Raw genomic sequence first — 9,549 nt, 5'->3', positions numbered from 1 at the left:
GCCGCCGAGGCCGGCCGCCGTCCCGGCCCCCCCCGGGCCCCCCCGGCCGCCCCCGCCGCGCCCGCGCTGGCCAGCGGGTACGACCGGGGGATGTGCTTGAGGAAGAAGCCGCCGTCCTTGTTCTCGAAGTGGACCTCAACCGTGCCGGCCACACCTGCGGACAAACAAGAAGACCGAGGTTCGAATACCGGGTCACTTTCCTTTTTCGCGAGTCGCGTACTGCAAGCCCTGCAGGCCCTGGCCCTGGAGGGGGATGAAGGAAGCCGCGCCGGAAACGGAGGAAGACGCCGCAGGTAATCTCCGAGAGCGCCGAGACGCCGCGGCGCGGCGACACGTCCGGAACCCGGAACGGCGGCGGCGGGGAGAAAGCCAGAAAACCGAAAGATAACACCAGACCAGGCCAGGTATAACGGCAACGCCCGTTAGTTTACCCTGCTTTAATATTTAAGGCCATCTTCCGCCTGCTGCCAGCATGCTGCAGCCTGCAGCGTGCCGGCAGGACTGAAGGACTGCTGCAATATTTAGGGACCGGTGTGTCGGCCTGGAAGTGGTCCGAGCGCGCCGAGCGAGGCCGAGAAGGCCTCCGAAAAGGCGTCCCCGCGGCGCAACGTGACGTAAAACGTTACTGCGGTGGCACCCCTGGGGCTGCCAGCTCGGCCAGTGCCGCCACGGCGGGGCACTGCGGGCCACAGCCGGATCAAGATGGGATTGAATCATCAATGTCCAGGGCCTCGGGCCGCCTCTGGATTCCAGCAGCATCGGCACTCATTCCGAGCGCGCTCTCTCTCTCTCTCTCTCTCTCGCACTCATGGAGCTGGCGTGCGAGAGGGACATGCCGATGAGAGCCCCCGGCCCCGGCCACGGGCACGGCGTGGCGGCGTGTCCTCGGGGTGGTTCGGCAGCGCAGCGCAGCAGCCCAGAGCCATGACGCGGGCTAATCCCTTTGCCGATATTTCAAGACGCGGAGGCCGAGGCCGCTCCATTTCGAGAAGGCACCGCCCGGCCAAAACACGGCCCGCAGACAAGGCGGCGCCCCCCCCCCTCCTCCTCCTCCATCGAGCGATCGCTTCGCCAACTTGACGCGCGCGCCAAAATGCAGAATTAGTTTCCGTTCCTTCTGCGAGCGGTGAAAAATGGGCGCGCCGCTAAAGAACTAAAGAACACAAGGCACAAGAAAAATTGCGGAAGCGAGCGCGTAAAAGAACGATTATCCGTTCGTGTATAAGGGAGAGCGGGCGGGGCGGGGCGGGGCGGGGCGGACGCGCGCCGATAAGCGCCCCACCCCCTCACGAGCATTTACGGGACGCCCATTTTTCTTGGCGAAATTTGGGTCGATTTTTTTTTCCATATATATTTCCTCATTGTTCGCGTACCATTAGAGGAGGGGACGCGGGCAGCACGCGTGTGGGGGAGGGGGGGGGGGCGGCTGGCCCGTCGCCAAGAGTGCTGCGGCGGTGGCGGCGGTCCGAGCGACGCCGCGAGCAAGGCGCCACAGCAAGCGAGCAGGGAGGTACTCCCGGCGCGTACAGAGTATTCATGGCCTCTTTACGGCCATCTGCACTTCGCGCTGTCCACCACGCCCGTTCCCGGTCACACGGCACCGCACGGCACTGTGAAAGCAAAGCCTCGTCCGCGTTCCCTTTTTGTCCCGGCAGGAAAAGGGACTCTTTCCGGGGGAGAGGACAGGAAGTAGCCGGTGTAATGAGAAATGCACGTCGCCGACGTCGGCCGGCGTCCCCTTTGCCCTGCTCAGCCGTCAGCCTCCGCCCGGCCGCCGGGCCGTCCCGGAAGGGGTAGAGGGGGCCGCTACAAACTGACATCAGGTCGCGATCTACACGCCCCCCGCCCCCTCGGCCCCCTGGGCCGCCCCTTCGACACCACCACATCAATCATAGCAGAGTGCGGCTCGGCGGCCCGGCGGCCCGGAGGCCCGAAGTGCACGGAGGCGGAAAGGAGTCGCGGCTCGGCAGTGCCGGTCCACGGTCGTGACGGAGGCACAATGCTCGCCGAACGAGGCGGTGTCGTCGCGCTGTCTCTCTCGCACTCACGGCGCGGCCCCGGCGGTGCGAGAGAGACAGACGCATCGGCATCGCCCCGCTGGAATGCGCGCCCACTGCCAAATAACATCCGAGGTGCCGGGGCCGGGGCCTGGGCCGGGCCGGGGCGCATTCCGAGACTCGCCTGTTTCTTTTTCCCTTTTCACACCGGAAAGTTGGCAAGGGCCGCCAGGGCCGCCAGCCCCGGTGCAGGGTCGGCAGATACCGACATAAAACACTCGAGTTAAAGGCGGCGCCGCCGAATCCGCGTCCGCCGCGAACCCCGCCAGTTTCGGCTCCATCGACTTGAGAGGCGGCAATTTCGAATTTGGGAAAGTCAGGCTGACCGAGCGAACTGGAGGCCTGGATAGAGGGGGCGCTGCAACATCTGCTACACTGATTCCGAGCGAGAGCGCTCCCCCCCCCCTCTCTCATGGGGCGTCCCGTATGTGTGCGAGAGAGACAGCGCGCAGCCGAGCCAGGCCCAGCGTGACTTGGCTGCATTCATCTCACGGCCACTGTTGGCTCCAAATCTTCGCTCTCACGCTACGTCTCTCTCTCACACACACACGGAGCGGCCCGCTGCCACGCCCCACCAGCCAATCTGAGCGGGGCGAGGCGGGGCGAAGCAGGGACTCCCTGCCAAGGAGACGCTGCGTGGATTTCCTTTGGGGCGTTCAGGTCCAGCACAGCCCAGCCCAGGCAACGTGCGTGTTTCCGCGGACGGCCGCTAGGTGGCGCCGAACGACGCCAAAAATCGACCCAAATTCGACGCGGCCGAGCGTTCCCAGTGTACCCAACGGGCCAACGGGCGATGCGCGGCTGGCAAGTCGCTACCCAAACGCCACTTGGACGGCAATGTGATCAGCAGGCGGGTCGCGACGGGGCCTCCCCCCCCCCACGCCTTTGCGGATGATTGGGGAGGGAGGGAGAGAGAGAGAGAGAGAGAGAGAGAGGAGAGAGAGAGAGAGAGAGAGAGAGCGAGAGAGAGAGAGGGAGAGGGCCGCCTCGCCGCCGTGTGAGCCGGCTTATAGACTGGCCACGTCCAGCACCCGACCCGACAGACCCGACCCCAACGGCTTCGGACCTGACGGAAATGCTGAGGACCGTACCGGGTTCAAATCCCCGCACAATCCTCCCCGAAGCAGAAAAGGGCGAAGCAAAAACAAAAACAAGGAGGCCTGCACTTAAGGGAAGCAAAACGGCCGTTTGCGGCGAGCAGAGAAACCCTTCCGTTCGCGTTTCCCTTCCCCCGCCTGCCGAGGCTCGCCGTAACGCCACGGGCAATTTCTCATACTGGGCGGGGTTCATCACTTGCCGCGTCGTCTGCTCGTCGCCGTCTGCTACAATGTTGTGGCGCTGCCGCACGCCGCACGCTGCCGCCGCGGTGCCGTGATGGAGTGAGCGAGAGGGGGAAGCACGTCCCGGTGGAGGCAAAGCGCGCGGAGCGAGAGAGAGAGACATGCAAATGAGAGGAACGAGTGATTAATCGGCACGTCCTGAGTCGCGTGAGAGGGATACACTTTCAAGTGCTGGGGCTTTTCTTCGTCAAGGAGCGAGTTCGGGTTGGCACGGCGGCGGCTAGCGCCCGCAAACCGGGAGATACCTGCCCGGCGCGCGCGCGCGTGGGGCGCGCTGCCTACCCAGCCGGGCGGTCTCCGGGCCCGCGCCTTTAGCCGCGCTCCAAATCCCGGACGGCACTGCCGGGATTCGAACCTGCGCCCCTCGCCGCGAATCCATGAATGCCGTAGTTTCCCGCTCGCCCCGCGCCATCACCTCATCCATCGTTGTGTGCGTGTGTGTGCTGTGTTTTTCTGGTCGGAGCCCGCACCGCGGCTGGTGGTCGCGCCGTTCCGTTTTACGGCGCTTTTAGGAGCGAGGTCGCGGACAATGTAGCGCATTACAGCAGACAACAGGTCGGCCCCGGGTTCGAACCCCACCGCCGCCGCCGTGCCAACATTTTTTTTCCGTCCTGATCATCTGGTCTGTAATCGTTAACACGACGGCGCGAACTGGCCGCTGAGCGGTTAAAATTTCACGAAGCCAGCGCGGCCAGACCGGGGCCAGACCAACGGCAGGGCCTCCTCCTCCTCCTCCAGCAGCGAGGCTGTGGGCTGGCGGCCGCACCGCGCCGCACCAGCAGCAGCAGTTGTACCGCCCGATAACTTCCTCTTTGCTCCAAAAGTTGAAGCAAGTTTGCTTCAATTACGACCCGGCTCGGACTTTTACTGTGTGCCAGACTGGGGGCCGCCTTCTGCTCCACTGTGGGGGGAGGGGCGGGGGGGAATACGGGGTATAGGTAACCGGCGAGGGGGTGGGGGTCTCCCTGCTGGCTAATCAGCAACCCTTCCCTGTTGTGCCCGGCCTGGCCCGGCCTGGCCCCGCGTTAGATCGGATTAAGAGCTGCGGGGCCCCGGGGGAGAAAGGGGGGCAGCCTCTCTCTCTCTCTCTCTCTCTCTCTTTCTCTCTCTCTCTCTCCCCGCTCGACCGCCAGCGGGCACGGCCATCACACGGTGCGGCCAGCGCTGGACCCGCTGCTGGACAGTCGAGGCGGAGCGTTCGATCGTTGTTTTCATAATTGCTGGCTCGCGGGAACACCGACCTGAATTTGTTTTGCACCCGGCGCTGTTACACACACTCGACACACACACACAGAGGAGGCGAGTTTGCCTGTCGCCGCCACCGTGAGCCCCCCGAGGTGCTGATAGGCGAACTCGGGGAGTTGCCTTGCGCTGCGTGGCGCAGTGACGCGGGGTTAGGCCGGGGCGCGCTGTCGCTGCTGCTGTGGACCGTGGGACTGCGAACAACCCCCCCCCCCCCTCCCCTCTGGAGGCCCCCGCGGGCCCGCGGAACTCGGTGACGTCACGTCTTGACGCGAGAACAAGGCGGACGGGACGGGAGGGGGGGGGGGGGCAGCTCCTACTTATAGGACTTGGAGGCGAAGACGAAGCCGGCGGCGGAGGGGCGGCGTCGACGTCGTCGTCGGCTCCAAAGGCCAGCAACTTTTTCCAACATCACACACACACACACACGCAGGCCGAGGGGAAGACCAGACTCCACTGCGCCCCTTCACGCAATAACTTGGCGGCCGCACATGACCGAAAATAAGAGCGCCGCGCGGCTTCGGGCGGTGCGTCCAAGTCTGGAGCCGGGGGGGGGGGACAAAGTTTCCGCCGCTAGAATTTGGGCCGCTCTTCTCCAATACCCGCACGGCGCGGCGCGGCACGGCACGATTTGGCAACAAACTTGGATAAGTCTCGCCGCGTGGCCGCGCCGCGCCGCGCGACCGCGGGTGATATAGAGGGCCGCGAAGCGCGAAGCGCGAAGCACCGCGGAGACGAGACGCCTTTCTGGCGGAGCGGAGAAATACTGCACTCGCGCTGAACGCTCGTCTGTCTGGCCGTCTGGCCGGCAGTGTGCTGGCCGTCTCGCCGCACCCTCTGCGCACACAGCCCGGGGGAGGGTGGCTGTAGGGCAGGAGTGCGTGGTGCCGTGGCCCGGCCGGCCCGGCGCCCTCCAAGGCCTCCTCCCTCACGGACCCTCGCTGGCCCCTTCCAGTGTAGGGATCCAGCTCCAGCCAGGCTCCAGCGACCCGGCACCGTAAGGTTGTCCAGGGATCTTCCCAGGATTTCCCCATTTCTCCAGAAGTAACGACTCGGGGGTCAAGCCCGGCAGGCCTGGGCAGCCCGGGCAGTGCTCTGCGACCCAGCCCGTAAACATATTCACCCGACGCGGCGGCGGCCACTGCAGCACCGCGGGCTGCACCCCAGCGCGTACCTGCAGCAGAAGAAAAGGGCGAGTCAGTACAGTGCAGTAGACCAGCGCGCAGTGGGCCAGAAGAACGGCGGAGGAGGTGACAATCCCGGACGCGTTTTGAGCTCCAGAGTCGCTTAACAGGACTCGAACCGAACGTGTGACCCCACCCATGGATTGCTCTTCGAACGAGGAATCCATTGGTGGGGTCACACGCTCGGTTCGAGTCCCGTTTAGCGACGCTGGAGCTCAAAACGCGTCTCGAGTTTCGGCCGCCTCCATCGGTCTTCTGGCCCACTGTGCGCCGAGAGAGGAACGGACAGCAGTAACGGAAATCGGCAACGGGCCGGGAATTTCAACGCGCCCAGAGCGTGTCGCGTCCCCCCCCTCTCCCCTATTAAAATAACATGCAAATGTCCGATCTGTTTGGGGTGTCGGGCACACGTCGTGGGGTGGGGGAAGGGGAGGGGGTTGCAGTGAGTTCGGGGCGGGGTCGACGTTCTGCAAGGCCAAGCAGGACCCTGCGCAGGGCTCGGGGAAGCTGGCTGGGGGCGCTGGAGGCACACTGGAAGCACGCTGGAGGCAGCTACATCGAGGCAGGTGCATCCTTCATCCCTCCAGCTCCAGCGGAGCCTCACCGCCCGCCGTACACTCGCAGACACATGCTGCTACACTGTTCGCACTTCCTCCGAGATGAAATCACGTTTGGAGTTGGAAAATAGTCTGCGCGAATTGAATAACAAGTTGCGGGAGATGAAAAATAGTCTGTGAACATTAAAAATCCCACATTTTCAAAAATGTAACACCGCGTCTTTTGGCCGCGTCTGAGTACCAGGTCTGTTGTTGTTGTTGTTGTTGTTGTTGTTGTTGTTGTTTTCTCGTGGGGCTGCATCATCCTGGGAGTGACGAGGTGCTCCCGACGCGGCGAAAGAATGTGAGTGGCTGGCAAGCGGATCCACACCTGCCGAGCTGCCGCGCTGCCTCGCAGAGAGAGCGCGCGCCGTGCCCCCGCACAGCCCGACCGCAGCCCCGCGCCACGCCCCGCCCCGCCCGCCCCGCCCCGCCCCGCCCCGCCCCCCGCCCGGAGCACCAAGGAGAGCGCCGAGCACCGCGCCCTCCCCCGGCACGCCGCTGTGCTGCCGGGGCTGGCGGGGCTGGGGGCGCGGAATAAACTTCCGCGCAAAACTGCGAAACCGCATCTCAAAGTCCGCCCCCCCCTTCCTCCTCATGCCGAGCTGCGCCAGAGCAGCCCTGTGTGAGCATGTGTGTGTGTGCGTGCGTGTAAAGAGGGCCGGGTTTTTCATTTAACCGGTCGTTCCGGCGCTAGATTGTTCCAAAAGTCCCGCCGCCGCCCCGCCCCGCGCGTTCCACGGTGCGATTGGCGGTGTGTTCTGGCGACGACGGCGAGGTCGACACGCCCTGCGAGGGACACGTGCTCCACGGCGGGGCGGGGCGGGGAGAGATAAGCCCGGATCTCTCGACGCACGCCGCGCCGCGCCGCGTCGCAGCGCTGCAGTGCTCCACAGCCTCCAGCCGGCGGGGCGGGACAGGCAGTGCAGGCGGTGGGCTGCCACACCTGGAGCTCTGCAGCTCTGCACTGCAGGCCCGGTACGCCTTATCGCTATCAGCCGGCCGGCAAACACCGCCTCGCCGTCGCCAGGCCTCCTCGGAGTCTGGGAACCCAATTCTAAAGTAACGCAACACACAAGCGGCATTCCGCGGAGATTTCTCGACAAGTCTGGCAAAATTTGGACAGCCGCCGCTGTCTTTTGCATCTACTTCCGGCTGCAGCGCGGCGCCCTCCCTCACCCCCGAGACAGCGTGAAGCAGGTGGAGCAGGCCCTCGCGACATACGTTGCGTGCAATTAATCCCCCCACCCCTCCTCCACTTTCGTGCTCCGGAAACAACACAGTCCCGGGGCCGCTGGCGCGCTGGCGCCGCCTCGGAGGGCTGAGCGCTGCCGCGCTGCCACTGCCTGGCCGGAAGTATAATTACACAGTTTCAATTTTGCCCCCCACCCCACCCCGTGGGGCCAGGGCCAGGCCCCCCAGACGCCGCGACGCCGTGCGAAAAGCCTTCCCGCAGCGCCGTGGCGCCATCTCTCCCGTTACCTTTCCCTCGGGATCCACGAGTACGCCCCGCGCCGCTCCCGGAGGACCTGCCCTCGCGGAGGACGGCGTCGTCTCCTCTTGCGTTCGCCCCCCGCGGGATTCCCCCCCCCCCCCCCCCCCCCGGGGGCCACGCGAGCTCCGCCTTTTATGAGTCGTGCATACGGTTTGCAACACCGCCTGGCCTGGCGGCTTTGCGCCTTGCTGGAACAGCCCGGCCCTATTTTCACCCCCCCCCCCCTTCCTCCGGTCCCACCTTCTTCTAACGCTGTTAATGTGCCGCAAATGAGGATTCCGTATTACTGCAGCCCTGCCGCCAGACCGAGCAGCCAGCCCCCAGGCCCGCCCTGGTCTGGTCTCTGTCGCGCGGCCGACCGCGGCGAAACGCAGTACACTCCCGCATCCAGAAACACCATCAAAGTGGACCATCTCCCCCGAGATCAATTACAGAGAGTACGGTACCAATTCAGTCAGCGAAGCTAAAAAATGGCGAGTCGAATATTCCCCCTCCAGGCTCTCTCTCTCTCTCTCTCGGTCCTGTTTTTCCAGGATAAAAACTTTCACTCTTTCCATTCCGGAGGCTGACTGGGCCCGGTGCCTATCTCCCGGTCGTGTCAGCGCCGTCGCCGCCGTCGCCGCCGTCGCCCGGGGCGACTCGGAGGCCGAGGAGTAGGAGGGCGACGCCGCCAGCCCCGCTATCTGGGCCGCATCATCTCCACCGAAAGAAGGAGGTGCAATAAACTGGGCGGCCCTGCCCGGCTCGGAGGAGACGCGGGCCCCAAGACTTGAGCTTGGAGCGCGCTGGCGGCGGTACAGTGTCGGAAGGCGAGGCTGGCGAGGTCGCCGAGGTCACCGAATGCCAACTTCTTTTCCTTAATTAATAAGACTGACTGTCGTTGCGGCCGGGGGTCTTTTTCTCTCAAAGAAGAAGACATTTGGCGGTGTACAGGCATTACATGGCGATGGTCGGGAGGGGATATTGCGCGGCTACCGTTGTAAAGTGATGCAAAATGTGGCCGGCCATTTTTCGGCCGGCTCGGAAATGAAATGTTGCGGTGGGCCAGAAGAGCCTGGAGGACCAGAAGGGGGAGGGGGAGGGAGCGTCGTCCAGTATCCCGCTCTCTTTCCGCGCTGCGCCGCGGCGGACACGCCAGGGGAGGGGGCGGCGCCAGAAGGGGGCGGGGCGGGGTGGGGCGGGGCGGACCAAGTTTTACAGAGCGGACGGGGCCGCGGAGCGACGTGTTTTGACAGCGCCAGCAACAAATGCTTTTTGCCTGCCGGACAACAAGCCCGACTCGTCTCCATCACGGCATGATCAAACGGGACGAATCGGGACAGGCACGCCAACACCGCGGAAAAAAATATGAGATGGAGGGTCGGGGAAAGTTGGCAGCATTGTTTGTATATTGGAAAAAAAGACGTACATCTAGGATATTCTCAGGGTGCAACGGAATACTATATAACCTGGCGGTGGCGGTGTGGGGCGTGTTGAAGAATGGCTCCCCCGCCCCGGCCCGCCCCGAGCTGCCAAGGCGCGTAATGGCGGCAAATTTACGCCACGCGTTAATGCGCCGACGAGCAAAAAGAGCAAAAAGAGCAATTAGCAGTGGCGGTCCCGTGTGGCGTATTTACACTGCTGTCTCTGCTGCGC

The 9,549-nt window shown here is 64.4% G+C and overlaps 1 long non-coding RNA gene across 1 annotated transcript in view; it reads right to left on the bottom strand.

The window, feature by feature from the left end:
• Positions 1 to 36: 36 nt before the first annotated feature.
• Positions 37 to 9,549, bottom strand: part of LOC117651697 — a 61,735-nt gene continuing 52,222 nt past the window's right edge. Inside the window, exon 3 of the long non-coding RNA XR_004588120.1 lies at positions 37 to 154. This is a non-coding gene — a long non-coding RNA (uncharacterized LOC117651697). The remainder of the gene's footprint in view (positions 155 to 9,549) is intronic.

Source organism: Thrips palmi, unplaced genomic scaffold (assembly GCF_012932325.1).
Source record: "Thrips palmi isolate BJ-2018 unplaced genomic scaffold, TpBJ-2018v1 HiC_scaffold_6, whole genome shotgun sequence".
Lineage (NCBI taxonomy): Eukaryota > Metazoa > Arthropoda > Insecta > Thysanoptera > Thripidae > Thrips > Thrips palmi.
The sequence above is the reverse complement of the archived record's forward strand: the minus strand, read 5'-3'. Positions and strand labels throughout refer to the sequence as shown.